The following is a 19341-nucleotide window of genomic DNA, read 5'->3' on the forward strand; positions in this document are numbered from 1 at the left end:
GAAGGTCACAATCAGCATACGATTGTCACCACTCATTTGTCCCAAGCCATTTATGATTGTCACATCACAACTGTCACAACGCTTCTGTGGTTGTCATCCCACATGTATCTTAACATGCAAATGCCCCATCATATGTGTCGCATTGCACCTGTGATTGTCATATCACATCTGTCTCAACATGCATGAGAGTGTCTCCTGACATGTGTCACACCCAGAGAGTGAGTGTCACCTCATATAAGTCACATGCCATGCAGGGGTGTCACATCATACCTCTCATATCACACATGTGTGTGTCACATCAGATCAGTTCCAACCAACTTGTGTGTCACCTCACATTGTCACTTGCTTTACAGAGCATCGCATCATACCTGTCATCACACATGAGAGTCATATCACATCAAGCACAAGCCATTTGTGTGTCACCTCACGTGATCACCACACATGTGTCACACATGCTTATGTGTGTCACATCAAAACTGTTACAAGGCCCATGTGATTGTCACATCACCTGTGTTGTAACACGCAAGTGCCATAACATATCAGTCACATCATGTCTGTTATTGTCACAGCATTTCTGCCTCAACAAATGTGGCAGTGTCATCTGACATCTGTTACACCCATAGTGTGTTACCTCACATTTGGCACATGCTTTACAGAGTGACACATCCTATCTGTCATCACACATGAGAGTGTCATATCACATCAGGCACAGCCCACTTGTGTGTCACCTCACATGGTCACAACTGGCATGTGATTGTCACCGCACATCTGTCACAAGCTGCTTATGATGGTCACATCACAACTGTCACAATATTCATGTATTTGTCACCTCATGTGTCTTAATGCCCAAGGGTCACATCATACCTGTGTCATTGCACATGTGATTGTCACATCACATGGGTCTCAACACACTTGAGAGTGTCACCTGACTCCTGTGACACACAGAGTGTGATTGTCCCCTCATATTAGTCACATGCCTCCCAGGAGTGTCACATCACACCAGTCACATTGCACATGCGTGTGTCACATCGTAACAGTTCCAAATTCACTTGTGTGTCACCTCACATGGTCACAATTGGCATGTCAATGTCACCACACATCTGTCACAAGACTCATGATTGTCACATCACACCTGTCCCAATGCCTGTGTGATTGTCACCTCATGGGTGTCATAATGTGCAAGTGTCACAACATTTCAGTCACATTGTGCCTGTTAGGGTCACACTATTTCTGTCTCGACACACATGGCAGTGTTACCTGACATCTGTCTCAACAAGAGTGTGATTAGCACATCACATGTGTCACATGACTTCTGGAGTGTCATGTCATATGTGTCCCATCACATGAGTGTGTCATAGCACATCAGGCACAACCCACTTGTGTGTCACCTCACATGGTCACAACCAGCAAGTGGTTGACACCACACAGCTGTCACACACCACTTATGTGTGTCACATCCAAACTGTCACCATGCCCATGTGATGGTCACCTCATCTGTGTCATAACAGGCAAGTGTCACATATCTGTCACATCATGCCTGTGGCTGTCACCTATTTGTCTCAACACACATGTCAGTGTCACATGACATCTGTCACACCAAGAGTGTGATTGTCACCTCACATTTGTCATGTGCTTTATGGAGTGCCACATCATATCTGTCATCACACATGACAGTGTCATATCACATCAGGCACAAGCCCCTTGTGTGTCATCTCACATAGTCACAACCAGCATGTGGGTTTTCTCACACACTGCTTATGTGGGTCACATCACTGCTGTCACAGTGCCCTTGTGATTGTCACCTCCTCTGTGTCATCATGCACAACTGTCACATCATATCTCTCACATTGAGCCTGTGACTGTCATGCCATTTCTGTCTCAACACACATGGCAGTGTCACATGACATCTGTCACACCAAGACTGTGATTGTCACCTCACATTTGTCACATGCATTACAGAGTATCACACAGTATATGTCATTACACATGAGAATGTCACATAACTTCAGGCACAACCCACGTGTGTATCAGCTCACCCTGTCACAATTGGCATGTGATTGTCACCACACATCTGTCACAAGCCTCTTATGATTGTCACATCACACCTGTCATAATGCCTGAGTGATTGTCACCTCATGTGTGTCATAACATGCAATTATCCAAAAATGTCAGTCACATTGTGCCTGTTATTGGTCACACCATTTCTACTTCAACACATGTGGCAGTGTCACCTGACATATGTCACACCTCGAGTGTGATTGTCACCTCACATTTGTCACATGTGTTATGGAGTGTCACATCATATCTGTCACATTACACATGGGAGTGAAATATCACATGAGGCACAACCCACTTGTGTGTCACCTCACATGGTCACAACCCACATGTTATTGTCACCACACATCTGTCACACATGCTTATGTGGGTCACATCAAATCTGTTACAATGCCCATGTGATTGTCACCTCATCTGTGTTATAATATGCAAGTGTCACATCATATCTCTCATATCATGCCTGTGATCATCACATCATTTCTGTCTCAACACACGTGGCAGTGTCACCTGATATCTGTCACACCCACAGTGTGATTGTCACCTCACACTTGTCACACGTCTTCTGGGAGTGTCACATCATCCCTGTCACATCTGACATGTGCATGTCACATCACATCAGTCAAAACCCATATGTATGTGATCTCAGATGGTCACAATCTGCATATGATTGTCACCACACACTGGTCACAAGCCACTTATGAGTCTCACATCACAACTGTCACAATGCTCAAGTGACTGTCACCTCACATGTGTCTTCACGCACAACTGTCACATCATACCTGTCACATTGCACATGTGATTGTCACATCACATCAGATCCAACCCAGTTGTGTGTCACCTCCCATTGTCACAATTGGCATATGATTGTCACCACACATCTGTCACACATACTTCTGTGTGTTACATCAAAACTGTTATAACACCCATGTGACTGTCACTTCTCCTATGTCAGAATGCACATGTCACATCATAGCTGTCACATCGTGCCTGTGACTCTCGCATCATTTCTGTCTCAACACATGTGGCAGTGTCACCTGGCATCTGTCACACCCAGAGTGTGTTTGTCACCTCCCATTTGTCAGGTGCCTTACAAAGTGTCATGTTTCCCTGTCACATCACATATGGGACTGTCACGTCACATCCATCACCACCCATTTGTCACCTCATGTGTTCACCACTGGCATATGATTGTCACCACACATCTGTCACAAGCCTCTTATCAGTGTCATATCACAACTGTCACCACACCCATGTGGCCGTTACCTCACATGTGTCATAACATGAAAGCATTATATCGTATCTATCCCATCACACTTATGATTATCACGTCACTTCTGTCTCAGCCCATGTGGGTGTGTCATCTGACATCTGTCATACCCTGAGTGTGAGTGTCACATCACATGTGTCAAATGCCTTCCAGAGTGTCACATCATATCTGTTGCATCACATGTGAGAGTGTCATATCTCATCAGGTACAACCCACTTGTGTCACCTCACATGGTCACAACCAGCATGTGGTTGTCATCACACACCTGTCACACATTGCTTATGTGTGTCACATCACAACTGTCACAACACTCATGTGATTGTTACCTCACCATGTGTCTTAAGAGGCAAGTGTCACATCATAGCTATCACATCATGCCTGTGGCTCTCATATCATTTCTGTCTCAACACATGTGGCATTGTCACCTGATACCTGTCACACTCAGAGTGGTATTGTGACCTCAATTTGTCAGAAGACTTCCAGAAGCATTACAGCATACCTGTCACTTCACATGTGCATGTCACATCATGTCCATCACAACCCACATGCATGTCAACTCAGAAGGTCACAATCAGCATACGATTGTCACCACTCATTTGTCCCAAGCCATTTATGATTGTCACATCACAACTGTCACAACGCTTCTGTGGTTGTCATCCCACATGTATCTTAACATGCAAATGCCCCATCATATGTGTCGCATTGCACCTGTGATTGTCATATCACATCTGTCTCAACATGCATGAGAGTGTCTCCTGACATGTGTCACACCCAGAGAGTGAGTGTCACCTCATATAAGTCACATGCCATGCAGGGGTGTCACATCATACCTCTCATATCACACATGTGTGTGTCACATCAGATCAGTTCCAACCAACTTGTGTGTCACCTCACATTGTCACTTGCTTTACAGAGCATCGCATCATACCTGTCATCACACATGAGAGTCATATCACATCAAGCACAAGCCATTTGTGTGTCACCTCACGTGATCACCACACATGTGTCACACATGCTTATGTGTGTCACATCAAAACTGTTACAAGGCCCATGTGATTGTCACATCACCTGTGTTGTAACACGCAAGTGCCATAACATATCAGTCACATCATGTCTGTTATTGTCACAGCATTTCTGCCTCAACAAATGTGGCAGTGTCATCTGACATCTGTTACACCCATAGTGTGTTACCTCACATTTGGCACATGCTTTACAGAGTGACACATCCTATCTGTCATCACACATGAGAGTGTCATATCACATCAGGCACAGCCCACTTGTGTGTCACCTCACATGGTCACAACTGGCATGTGATTGTCACCGCACATCTGTCACAAGCTGCTTATGATGGTCACATCACAACTGTCACAATATTCATGTATTTGTCACCTCATGTGTCTTAATGCCCAAGGGTCACATCATACCTGTGTCATTGCACATGTGATTGTCACATCACATGGGTCTCAACACACTTGAGAGTGTCACCTGACTCCTGTGACACACAGAGTGTGATTGTCCCCTCATATTAGTCACATGCCTCCCAGGAGTGTCACATCACACCAGTCACATTGCACATGCGTGTGTCACATCGTAACAGTTCCAAATTCACTTGTGTGTCACCTCACATGGTCACAATTGGCATGTCAATGTCACCACACATCTGTCACAAGACTCATGATTGTCACATCACACCTGTCCCAATGCCTGTGTGATTGTCACCTCATGGGTGTCATAATGTGCAAGTGTCACAACATTTCAGTCACATTGTGCCTGTTAGGGTCACACTATTTCTGTCTCGACACACATGGCAGTGTTACCTGACATCTGTCTCAACAAGAGTGTGATTAGCACATCACATGTGTCACATGACTTCTGGAGTGTCATGTCATATGTGTCCCATCACATGAGTGTGTCATAGCACATCAGGCACAACCCACTTGTGTGTCACCTCACATGGTCACAACCAGCAAGTGGTTGACACCACACAGCTGTCACACACCACTTATGTGTGTCACATCCAAACTGTCACCATGCCCATGTGATGGTCACCTCATCTGTGTCATAACAGGCAAGTGTCACATATCTGTCACATCATGCCTGTGGCTGTCACCTATTTGTCTCAACACACATGTCAGTGTCACATGACATCTGTCACACCAAGAGTGTGATTGTCACCTCACATTTGTCATGTGCTTTATGGAGTGCCACATCATATCTGTCATCACACATGACAGTGTCATATCACATCAGGCACAAGCCCCTTGTGTGTCATCTCACATAGTCACAACCAGCATGTGGGTTTTCTCACACACTGCTTATGTGGGTCACATCACTGCTGTCACAGTGCCCTTGTGATTGTCACCTCCTCTGTGTCATCATGCACAACTGTCACATCATATCTGTCACATTGAGCCTGTGACTGTCATGCCATTTCTGTCTCAACACACATGGCAGTGTCACATGACATCTGTCACACCAAGACTGTGATTGTCACCTCACATTTGTCACATGCATTACAGAGTATCACACAGTATATGTCATTACACATGAGAATGTCACATAACTTCAGGCACAACCCACGTGTGTATCAGCTCACCCTGTCACAATTGGCATGTGATTGTCACCACACATCTGTCACAAGCCTCTTATGATTGTCACATCACACCTGTCATAATGCCTGAGTGATTGTCACCTCATGTGTGTCATAACATGCAATTATCCAAAAATGTCAGTCACATTGTGCCTGTTATTGGTCACACCATTTCTACTTCAACACATGTGGCAGTGTCACCTGACATATGTCACACCTCGAGTGTGATTGTCACCTCACATTTGTCACATGTGTTATGGAGTGTCACATCATATCTGTCACATTACACATGGGAGTGAAATATCACATGAGGCACAACCCACTTGTGTGTCACCTCACATGGTCACAACCCACATGTTATTGTCACCACACATCTGTCACACATGCTTATGTGGGTCACGTCAAATCTGTTACAATGCCCATGTGATTGTCACCTCATCTGTGTTATAATATGCAAGTGTCACATCATATCTCTCATATCATGCCTGTGATCATCACATCATTTCTGTCTCAACACACGTGGCAGTGTCACCTGATATCTGTCACACCCACAGTGTGATTGTCACCTCACACTTGTCACACGTCTTCTGGGAGTGTCACATCATCCCTGTCACATCTGACATGTGCATGTCACATCACATCAGTCAAAACCCATATGTATGTGATCTCAGATGGTCACAATCTGCATATGATTGTCACCACACACTGGTCACAAGCCACTTATGAGTCTCACATCACAACTGTCACAATGCTCAAGTGACTGTCACCTCACATGTGTCTTCACGCACAACTGTCACATCATACCTGTCACATTGCACATGTGATTGTCACATCACATCAGATCCAACCCAGTTGTGTGTCACCTCCCATTGTCACAATTGGCATATGATTGTCACCACACATCTGTCACACATACTTCTGTGTGTTACATCAAAACTGTTATAACACCCATGTGACTGTCACTTCTCCTATGTCAGAATGCACGTGTCACATCATATCTGTCACATCGTGCCTGTGACTCTCGCATCATTTCTGTCTCAACACATGTGGCAGTGTCACCTGGCATCTGTCACACCCAGAGTGTGTTTGTCACCTCCCATTTGTCAGGTGCCTTACAAAGTGTCATGTTTCCCTGTCACATCACATATGGGACTGTCACGTCACATCCATCACCACCCATTTGTCACCTCATGTGTTCACCACTGGCATATGATTGTCACCACACATCTGTCACAAGCCTCTTATCAGTGTCATATCACAACTGTCACCACACCCATGTGGCCGTTACCTCACATGTGTCATAACATGAAAGCATTATATCGTATCTATCCCATCACACTTATGATTATCACGTCACTTCTGTCTCAGCCCATGTGGGTGTGTCATCTGACATCTGTCATACCCTGAGTGTGAGTGTCACATCACATGTGTCAAATGCCTTCCAGAGTGTCACATCATATCTGTCGCATCACATGTGAGAGTGTCATATCTCATCAGGTACAACCCACTTGTGTCACCTCACATGGTCACAACCAGCATGTGGTTGTCATCACACACCTGTCACACATTGCTTATGTGTGTCACATCACAACTGTCACAACACTCATGTGATTGTTACCTCAACATGTGTCTTAAGAGGCAAGTGTCACATCATAGCTATCACATCATGCCTGTGGCTCTCATATCATTTCTGTCTCAACACATGTGGCATTGTCACCTGATACCTGTCACACTCAGAGTGGTATTGTGACCTCAATTTGTCAGAAGACTTCCAGAAGCATTACAGCATACCTGTCACTTCACATGTGCATGTCACATCATGTCCATCACAACCCACATGCATGTCAACTCAGAAGGTCACAATCAGCATACGATTGTCACCACTCATTTGTCCCAAGCCATTTATGATTGTCACATCACAACTGTCACAACGCTTCTGTGGTTGTCATCCCACATGTATCTTAACATGCAAATGCCCCATCATATGTGTCGCATTGCACCTGTGATTGTCATATCACATCTGTCTCAACACGCATGAGAGTGTCTCCTGACATGTGTCACACCCAGAGAGTGAGTGTCACCTCATATAAGTCACATGCCATGCAGGGGTGTCACATCATACCTCTCATATCACACATGTGTGTGTCACATCAGATCAGTTCCAACCAACTTGTGTGTCACCTCACATTGTCACTTGCTTTACAGAGCATCGCATCATACCTGTCATCACACATGAGAGTCATATCACATCAAGCACAAGCCATTTGTGTGTCACCTCACGTGATCACCACACATGTGTCACACATGCTTATGTGTGTCACATCAAAACTGTTACAAGGCCCATGTGATTGTCACATCACCTGTGTTGTAACACACAAGTGCCATAACATATCAGTCACATCATGTCTGTTATTGTCACAGCATTTCTGCCTCAACACACACTGTGCCCTTGTGATTGTCACCTCCTCTGTGTCATCATGCACAACTGTCACATCATATCTGTCACATTGCACCTGTGACCTCATTTCTGTCTCAACACATGTGGCAGATTCCCCTGACATCTGTTACACCCAGAGTGTGATCGTCACCTCATATTTGACACATGCCTTAGAGAGAGTCGCATATCTGTCACATCACACATGTGCATGTCAAAGTCTATATCACAAACCTGTTTTTCCACAATTCACATTATCACAACCATCGAGTGATTGTCAACCCACAACTGGCACAAACCACTTATGATTGTCACATCACACCTGTCACAAGGTCCTTGTGATTGTCTTCTCATGTGTCATAATGTGCAAGTGCCACTACATATCAGTCACATGCCTGTTATTGTCATATCATTTCTGTCTCAACACACATGGCAGTTGTGATATCTGTCACATCCAAAGTGTCATTATCACCTCACATTTGTGACATGCTTTATGTAGTGTCACATCATATTTTTCACATCATGCCTGTGACTGTCACATCATTTCTGTCTCAGCAAATATGGCAGTGTCATCTGACATCTGTCACACCCAGAGTGTGATTGTTGACTCACATTTGCCACATGCTTGATGAAGTGTTACATCATATCTGTCATCACACATGAGAGTATCACATCACAGCAGGCACAACCCACTTGTGTGTCATCTCACATGGTCACAACCTACATGTGGTTGCCAAAACATACCTGTCACACACTGATTATGTGTGTCACATCACAACTTTCACAACCCCCTGTGATTGTCACCTCACCAGTGTCATCATGGGCAAGTGTCACATCATATCTGTCACATTGAGCCTGTGACTGTCATGCCATTTCTGTCTCAACACACATGGCAGTGTCACATGACATCTGTCACACCAAGACTGTGATTGTCACCTCACATTTGTCACATGCATTACAGAGTATCACACAGTATATGTCATTACACATGAGAATGTCACATAACTTCAGGCACAACCCACGTGTGTATCAGCTCACCCTGTCACAATTGGCATGTGATTGTCACCACACATCTGTCACAAGCCTCTTATGATTGTCACATCACACCTGTCATAATGCCTGAGTGATTGTCACCTCATGTGTGTCATAACATGCAATTATCCAAAAATGTCAGTCACATTGTGCCTGTTATTGGTCACACCATTTCTACTTCAACACATGTGGCAGTGTCACCTGACATATGTCACACCTCGAGTGTGATTGTCACCTCACATTTGTCACATGTGTTATGGAGTGTCACATCATATCTGTCACATTACACATGGGAGTGAAATATCACATGAGGCACAACCCACTTGTGTGTCACCTCACATGGTCACAACCCACATGTTATTGTCACCACACATCTGTCACACATGCTTATGTGGGTCACGTCAAATCTGTTACAATGCCCATGTGATGGTCACCTCATCTGTGTTATAATATGCAAGTGTCACATCATATCTCTCATATCATGCCTGTGATCATCACATCATTTCTGTCTCAACACACGTGGCAGTGTCACCTGATATCTGTCACACCCACAGTGTGATTGTCACCTCACACTTGTCACACGTCTTCTGGGAGTGTCACATCATCCCTGTCACATCTGACATGTGCATGTCACATCACATCAGTCAAAACCCATATGTATGTGATCTCAGATGGTCACAATCTGCATATGATTGTCACCACACACTGGTCACAAGCCACTTATGAGTCTCACATCACAACTGTCACAATGCTCAAGTGACTGTCACCTCACATGTGTCTTCACGCACAACTGTCACATCATACCTGTCACATTGCACATGTGATTGTCACATCACATCAGCTCCAACCCAGTTGTGTGTCACCTCCCATTGTCACAATTGGCATATGATTGTCACCACACATCTGTCACACATACTTCTGTGTGTTACATCAAAACTGTTATAACACCCATGTGACTGTCACTTCTCCTATGTCAGAATGCACGTGTCACATCATAGCTGTCACATCGTGCCTGTGACTCTCGCATCATTTCTGTCTCAACACATGTGGCAGTGTCACCTGGCATCTGTCACACCCAGAGTGTGTTTGTCACCTCCCATTTGTCAGGTGCCTTACAAAGTGTCATGTTTCCCTGTCACATCACATATGGGACTGCCACGTCACATCCATCACCACCCATTTGTCACCTCATGTGTTCACCACTGGCATATGATTGTCACCACACATCTGTCACAAGCCTCTTATCAGTGTCATATCACAACTGTCACCACACCCATGTGGCCGTTACCTCACATGTGTCATAACATGAAAGCATTATATCGTATCTATCCCATCACACTTATGATTATCACGTCAATTCTGTCTCAGCCCATGTGGGTGTGTCATCTGACATCTGTCATACCCTGAGTGTGAGTGTCACATCACATGTGTCAAATGCCTTCCAGAGTGTCACATCATATCTGTCGCATCACATGTGAGAGTGTCATATCTCATCAGGTACAACCCACTTGTGTCACCTCACATGGTCACAACCAGCATGTGGTTGTCATCACACACCTGTCACACATTGCTTATGTGTGTCACATCACAACTGTCACAACACTCATGTGATTGTTACCTCACCATGTGTCTTAAGAGGCAAGTGTCACATCATAGCTATCACATCATGCCTGTGGCTCTCATATCATTTCTGTCTCAACACATGTGGCATTGTCACCTGATGCCTGTCACACTCAGAGTGTTATTGTGACCTCAATTTGTCAGAAGACTTCCAGAAGCATTACAGCATACCTGTCACTTCACATGTGCATGTCACATCATGTCCATCACAACCCACATGCATGTCAACTCAGAAGGTCACAATCAGCATACGATTGTCACCACTCATTTGTCCCAAGCCATTTATGATTGTCACATCACAACTGTCACAACGCTTCTGTGGTTGTCATCCCACATGTATCTTAACATGCAAATGCCCCATCATATGTGTCGCATTGCACCTGTGATTGTCATATCACATCTGTCTCAACATGCATGAGAGTGTCTCCTGACATGTGTCACACCCAGAGAGTGAGTGTCACCTCATATAAGTCACATGCCATGCAGGGGTGTCACATCATACCTCTCATATCACACATGTGTGTGTCACATCAGATCAGTTCCAATCAACTTGTGTGTCACCTCACATTGTCACTTGCTTTACAGAGCATCGCATCATACCTGTCATCACACATGAGAGTCATATCACATCAAGCACAAGCCATTTGTGTGTCACCTCACGTGATCACCACACATGTGTCACACATGCTTATGTGTGTCACATCAAAACTGTTACAAGGCCCATGTGATTGTCACATCACCTGTGTTGTAACACGCAAGTGCCATAACATATCAGTCACATCATGTCTGTTATTGTCACAGCATTTCTGCCTCAACAAATGTGGCAGTGTCATCTGACATCTGTTACACCCATAGTGTGTTACCTCACATTTGGCACATGCTTTACAGAGTGACACATCCTATCTGTCATCACACATGAGAGTGTCATATCACATCAGGCACAGCCCACTTGTGTGTCACCTCACATGGTCACAACTGGCATGTGATTGTCACCGCACATCTGTCACAAGCTGCTTATGACGGTCACATCACAACTGTCACAATGTTCATGTATTTGTCACCTCATGTGTCTTAATGCCCAAGGGTCACATCATACCTGTGTCATTGCACATGTGATTGTCACATCACATGGGTCTCAACACACTTGAGAGTGTCACCTGACTCCTGTGACACACAGAGTGTGATTGTCCCCTCATATTAGTCACATGCCTCCCAGGAGTGTCACATCACACCAGTCACATTGCACATGCGTGTGTCACATCACAACAGTTCCAAATTCACTTGTGTGTCACCCCACATGGTCACAATTGGCATGTCAATGTCACCACACATCGGTCACAAGACTCATGATTGTCACATCACACCTGTCCCAATGCCTGTGTGATTGTCACCTCATGGGTGTCATAATGTGCAAGTGTCACAACATTTCAGTCCCATTGTGCCTGTTAGGGTCACACTATTTCTGTCTCGACACACATGGCAGTGTTACCTGACATCTGTCTCAACAAGAGTGTGATTAGCACATCACATTTGTCACATGACTTCTGGAGTGTCATGTCATATGTGTCCCATCACATGAGTGTGTCATAGCACATCAGGCACAACCCACTTGTGTGTCACCTCACATGGTCACAACCAGCAAGTGGTTGACACCACACAGCTGTCACACACCACTTATGTGTGTCACATCCAAACTGTCACCATGCCCATGTGATTGTCACCTCATCTGTGTCATAACAGGCAAGTGTCACATATCTGTCACATCATGCCTGTGGCTGTCACCTATTTGTCTCAACACACATGTCAGTGTCACATGACATCTGTCACACCAAGAGTGTGATTGTCACCTCACATTTGTCATGTGCTTTATGGAGTGTCACATCATATCTGTCATCACACATGACAGTGTCATATCACATCAGGCACAAGCCCCTTGTGTGTCATCTCACATAGTCACAACCAGCATGTGGGTTTTCACACACACTGCTTCTGTGGGTCACATCACTGCTGTCACTGTGCCCTTGTGATTGTCACCTCCTCTGTGTCATCATGCACAACTGTCACATCATATCTGTCACATTGAGCCTGTGACTGTCATGCCATTTCTGTCTCAACACACATGGCAGTGTCACATGACATCTGTCACACCAAGACTGTGATTGTCACCTCACATTTGTCACATGCATTACAGAGTATCACACAGTATATGTCATTACACATGAGAATGTCACATAACTTCAGGCACAACCCACGTGTGTATCAGCTCACCCTGTCACAATTGGCATGTGATTGTCACCACACATCTGTCACAAGCCTCTTATGATTGTCACATCACACCTGTCATAATGCCTGAGTGATTGTCACCTCATGTGTGTCATAACATGCAATTATCCAAAAATGTCAGTCACATTGTGCCTGTTATTGGTCACACCACTTCTACTTCAACACATGTGGCAGTGTCACCTGACATATGTCACACCTCGAGTGTGATTGTCACCTCACATTTGTCACATGTGTTATGGAGTGTCACATCATATCTGTCACATTACACATGGGAGTGAAATATCACATGAGGCACAACCCACTTGTGTGTCACCTCACATGGTCACAACCCACATGTTATTGTCACCACACATCTGTCACACATGCTTATGTGGGTCACGTCAAATCTGTTACAATGCCCATGTGATTGTCACCTCATCTGTGTTATAATATGCAAGTGTCACATCATATCTCTCATATCATGCCTGTGATCATCACATCATTTCTGTCTCAACACACGTGGCAGTGTCACCTGATATCTGTCACACCCACAGTGTGATTGTCACCTCACACTTGTCACACGTCTTCTGGGAGTGTCACATCATCCCTGTCACATCTGACATGTGCATGTCACATCACATCAGTCAAAACCCATATGTATGTGATCTCAGATGGTCACAATCTGCATATGATTGTCACCACACACTGGTCACAAGCCACTTATGAGTCTCACATCACAACTGTCACAATGCTCAAGTGACTGTCACCTCACATGTGTCTTCACGCACAACTGTCACATCATACCTGTCACATTGCACATGTGATTGTCACATCACATCAGATCCAACCCAGTTGTGTGTCACCTCCCATTGTCACAATTGGCATATGATTGTCACCACACATCTGTCACACATACTTCTGTGTGTTACATCAAAACTGTTATAACACCCATGTGACTGTCACTTCTCCTATGTCAGAATGCACGTGTCACATCATATCTGTCACATCGTGCCTGTGACTCTCGCATCATTTCTGTCTCAACACATGTGGCAGTGTCACCTGGCATCTGTCACACCCAGAGTGTGTTTGTCACCTCCCATTTGTCAGGTGCCTTACAAAGTGTCATGTTTCCCTGTCACATCACATATGGGACTGTCACGTCACATCCATCACCACCCATTTGTCACCTCATGTGTTCACCACTGGCATATGATTGTCACCACACATCTGTCACAAGCCTCTTATCAGTGTCATATCACAACTGTCACCACACCCATGTGGCCGTTACCTCACATGTGTCATAACATGAAAGCATTATATCGTATCTATCCCATCACACTTATGATTATCACGTCACTTCTGTCTCAGCCCATGTGGGTGTGTCATCTGACATCTGTCATACCCTGAGTGTGAGTGTCACATCACATGTGTCAAATGCCTTCCAGAGTGTCACATCATATCTGTCGCATCACATGTGAGAGTGTCATATCTCATCAGGTACAACCCACTTGTGTCACCTCACATGGTCACAACCAGCATGTGGTTGTCATCACACACCTGTCACACATTGCTTATGTGTGTCACATCACAACTGTCACAACACTCATGTGATTGTTACCTCACCATGTGTCTTAAGAGGCAAGTGTCACATCATAGCTATCACATCATGCCTGTGGCTCTCATATCATTTCTGTCTCAACACATGTGGCATTGTCACCTGATACCTGTCACACTCAGAGTGTTATTGTGACCTCAATTTGTCAGAAGACTTCCAGAAGCATTACAGCATACCTGTCACTTCACATGTGCATGTCACATCATGTCCATCACAACCCACATGCATGTCAACTCAGAAGGTCACAATCAGCATACGATTGTCACCACTCATTTGTCCCAAGCCATTTATGATTGTCACATCACAACTGTCACAACGCTTCTGTGGTTGTCATCCCACATGTATCTTAACATGCAAATGCCCCATCATATGTGTCGCATTGCACCTGTGATTGTCATATCACATCTGTCTCAACATGCATGAGAGTGTCTCCTGACATGTGTCACACCCAGAGAGTGATTGTCACCTCATATAAGTCACATGCCATGCAGGAGTGTCACATCATACCTCTCATATCACACATGTGTGTGTCACATCAGATCAGTTCCAATCAACTTGTGTGTCACCTCACATTGTCACTTGCTTTACAGAGCATCGCATCATACCTGTCATCACACATGAGAGTCATATCACATCAAGCACAAGCCATTTGTGTGTCACCTCACGTGATCACCACACATGTGTCACACATGCTTATGTGTGTCACATCAAAACTGTTACAAGGCCCATGTGATTGTCACATCACCTGTGTTGTAACACGCAAGTGCCATAACATATCAGTCACATCATGTCTGTTATTGTCACAGCATTTCTGCCTCAACAAATGTGGCAGTGTCATCTGACATCTGTTACACCCATAGTGTGTTACCTCACATTTGGCACATGCTTTACAGAGTGACACATCCTATCTGTCATCACACATGAGAGTGTCATATCACATCAGGCACAGCCCACTTGTGTGTCACCTCACATGGTCACAACTGGCATGTGATTGTCACCGCACATCTGTCACAAGCTGCTTATGACGGTCACATCACAACTGTCACAATGTTCATGTATTTGTCACCTCATGTGTCTTAATGCCCAAGGGTCACATCATACCTGTGTCATTGCACATGTGATTGTCACATCACATGGGTCTCAACACACTTGAGAGTGTCACCTGACTCCTGTGACACACAGAGTGTGATTGTCCCCTCATATTAGTCACATGCCTCCCAGGAGTGTCACATCACACCAGTCACATTGCACATGCGTGTGTCACATCACAACAGTTCCAAATTCACTTGTGTGTCACCCCACATGGTCACAATTGGCATGTCAATGTCACCACACATCGGTCACAAGACTCATGATTGTCACATCACACCTGTCCCAATGCCTGTGTGATTGTCACCTCATGGGTGTCATAATGTGCAAGTGTCACAACATTTCAGTCCCATTGTGCCTGTTAGGGTCACACTATTTCTGTCTCGACACACATGGCAGTGTTACCTGACATCTGTCTCAACAAGAGTGTGATTAGCACATCACATTTGTCACATGACTTCTGGAGTGTCATGTCATATGTGTCCCATCACATGAGTGTGTCATAGCACATCAGGCACAACCCACTTGTGTGTCACCTCACATGGTCACAACCAGCAAGTGGTTGACACCACACAGCTGTCACACACCACTTATGTGTGTCACATCCAAACTGTCACCATGCCCATGTGATGGTCACCTCATCTGTGTCATAACAGGCAAGTGTCACATATCTGTCACATCATGCCTGTGGCTGTCACCTATTTGTCTCAACACACATGTCAGTGTCACATGACATCTGTCACACCAAGAGTGTGATTGTCACCTCACATTTGTCATGTGCTTTATGGAGTGTCACATCATATCTGTCATCACACATGACAGTGTCATATCACATCAGGCACAAGCCCCTTGTGTGTCATCTCACATAGTCACAACCAGCATGTGGGTTTTCACACACACTGCTTCTGTGGGTCACATCACTGCTGTCACTGTGCCCTTGTGATTGTCACCTCCTCTGTGTCATCATGCACAACTGTCACATCATATCTGTCACATTGAGCCTGTGACTGTCATGCCATTTCTGTCTCAACACACATGGCAGTGTCACATGACATCTGTCACACCAAGACTGTGATTGTCACCTCACATTTGTCACATGCATTACAGAGTATCACACAGTATATGTCATTACACATGAGAATGTCACATAACTTCAGGCACAACCCAGGTGTGTATCAGCTCACCCTGTCACAATTGGCATGTGATTGTCACCACACATCTGTCACAAGCCTCTTATGATTGTCACATCACACCTGTCATAATGCCTGAGTGATTGTCACCTCATGTGTGTCATAACATGCAATTATCCAAAAATGTCAGTCACATTGTGCCTGTTATTGGTCACACCATTTCTACTTCAACACATGTGGCAGTGTCACCTGACATATGTCACACCTCGAGTGTGATTGTCACCTCACATTTGTCACATGTGTTATGGAGTGTCACATCATATCTGTCACATTACACATGGGAGTGAAATATCACATGAGGCACAACCCACTTGTGTGTCACCTCACATGGTCACAACCCACATGTTATTGTCACCACACATCTGTCACACATGCTTATGTGGGTCACGTCAAATCTGTTACAATGCCCATGTGATTGTCACCTCATCTGTGTTATAATATGCAAGTGTCACATCATATCTCTCATATCATGCCTGTGATCATCACATCATTTCTGTCTCAACACACGTGGCAGTGTCACCTGATATCTGTCACACCCACAGTGTGATTGTCACCTCACACTTGTCACACGTCTTCTGGGAGTGTCACATCATCCCTGTCACATCTGACATGTGCAGGTCACATCACATCAGTCAAAACCCATATGTATGTGATCTCAGATGGTCACAATCTGCATATGATTGTCACCACACACTGGTCACAAGCCACTTATGAGTCTCACATCACAACTGTCACAATGCTCAAGTGACTGTCACCTCACATGTGTCTTCACGCACAACTGTCACATCATACCTGTCACATTGCACATGTGATTGTCACATCACATCAGATCCAACCCAGTTGTGTGTCACCTCCCATTGTCACAATTGGCATATGATTGTCACCACACATCTGTCACACATACTTCTGTGTGTTACATCAAAACTGTTATAACACCCATGTGACTGTCACTTCTCCTATGTCAGAATGCACGTGTCACATCATATCTGTCACATCATGCCTGTGACTCTCGCATCATTTCTGTCTCAACACATGTGGCAGTGTCACCTGGCATCTGTCACACCCAGAGTGTGTTTGTCACCTCCCATTTGTCAGGTGCCTTACAAAGTGTCATGTTTCCCTGTCACATCACATATGGGACTGTCACGTCACATCCATCACCACCCATTTGTCACCTCATGTGTTCACCACTGGCATATGATTGTCACCACACATCTGTCACAAGCCTCTTATCAGTGTCATATCACAACTGTCACCACACCCATGTGGCCGTTACCTCACATGTGTCATAACATGAAAGCATTATATCGTATCTATCCCATCACACTTATGATTATCACGTCACTTCTGTCTCAGCCCATGTGGGTGTGTCATCTGACATCTGTCATACCCTGAGTGTGAGTGTCACATCACATGTGTCAAATGCCTTCCAGAGTGTCACATCATATCTGTCGCATCACATGTGAGAGTGTCATATCTCATCAGGTACAACCCACTTGTGTCACCTCACATGGTCACAACCAGCATGTGGTTGTCATCACACACCTGTCACACATTGCTTATGTGTGTCACATCACAACTGTCACAACACTCATGTGATTGTTACCTCAACATGTGTCTTAAGAGGCAAGTGTCACATCATAGCTATCACATCATGCCTGTGGCTCTCATATCATTTCTGTCTCAACACATGTGGCATTGTCACCTGATACCTGTCACACTCAGAGTGTTATTGTGACCTCAATTTGTCAGAAGACTTCCAGAAGCATTACAGCATACCTGTCACTTCACATGTGCATGTCACATCATGTCCATCACAACCCACATGCATGTCAACTCAGAAGGTCACAATCAGCATACGATTGTCACCACTCATTTGTCCCAAGCCATTTATGATTGTCACATCACAACTGTCACAACGCTTCTGTGGTTGTCATCCCACATGTATCTTAACATGCAAATGCCCCATCATATGTGTCGCATTGCACCTGTGATTGTCATATCACATCTGTCTCAACACGCATGAGAGTGTCTCCTGACATGTGTCACACCCAGAGAGTGAGTGTCACCTCATATAAGTCACATGCCATGCAGGGGTGTCACATCATACCTCTCATATCACACATGTGTGTGTCACATCAGATCAGTTCCAACCAACTTGTGTGTCACCTCACATTGTCACTTGCT

This window comes from Hippopotamus amphibius, chromosome 7 (assembly GCF_030028045.1).
Source record: "Hippopotamus amphibius kiboko isolate mHipAmp2 chromosome 7, mHipAmp2.hap2, whole genome shotgun sequence".
Lineage (NCBI taxonomy): Eukaryota > Metazoa > Chordata > Mammalia > Artiodactyla > Hippopotamidae > Hippopotamus > Hippopotamus amphibius.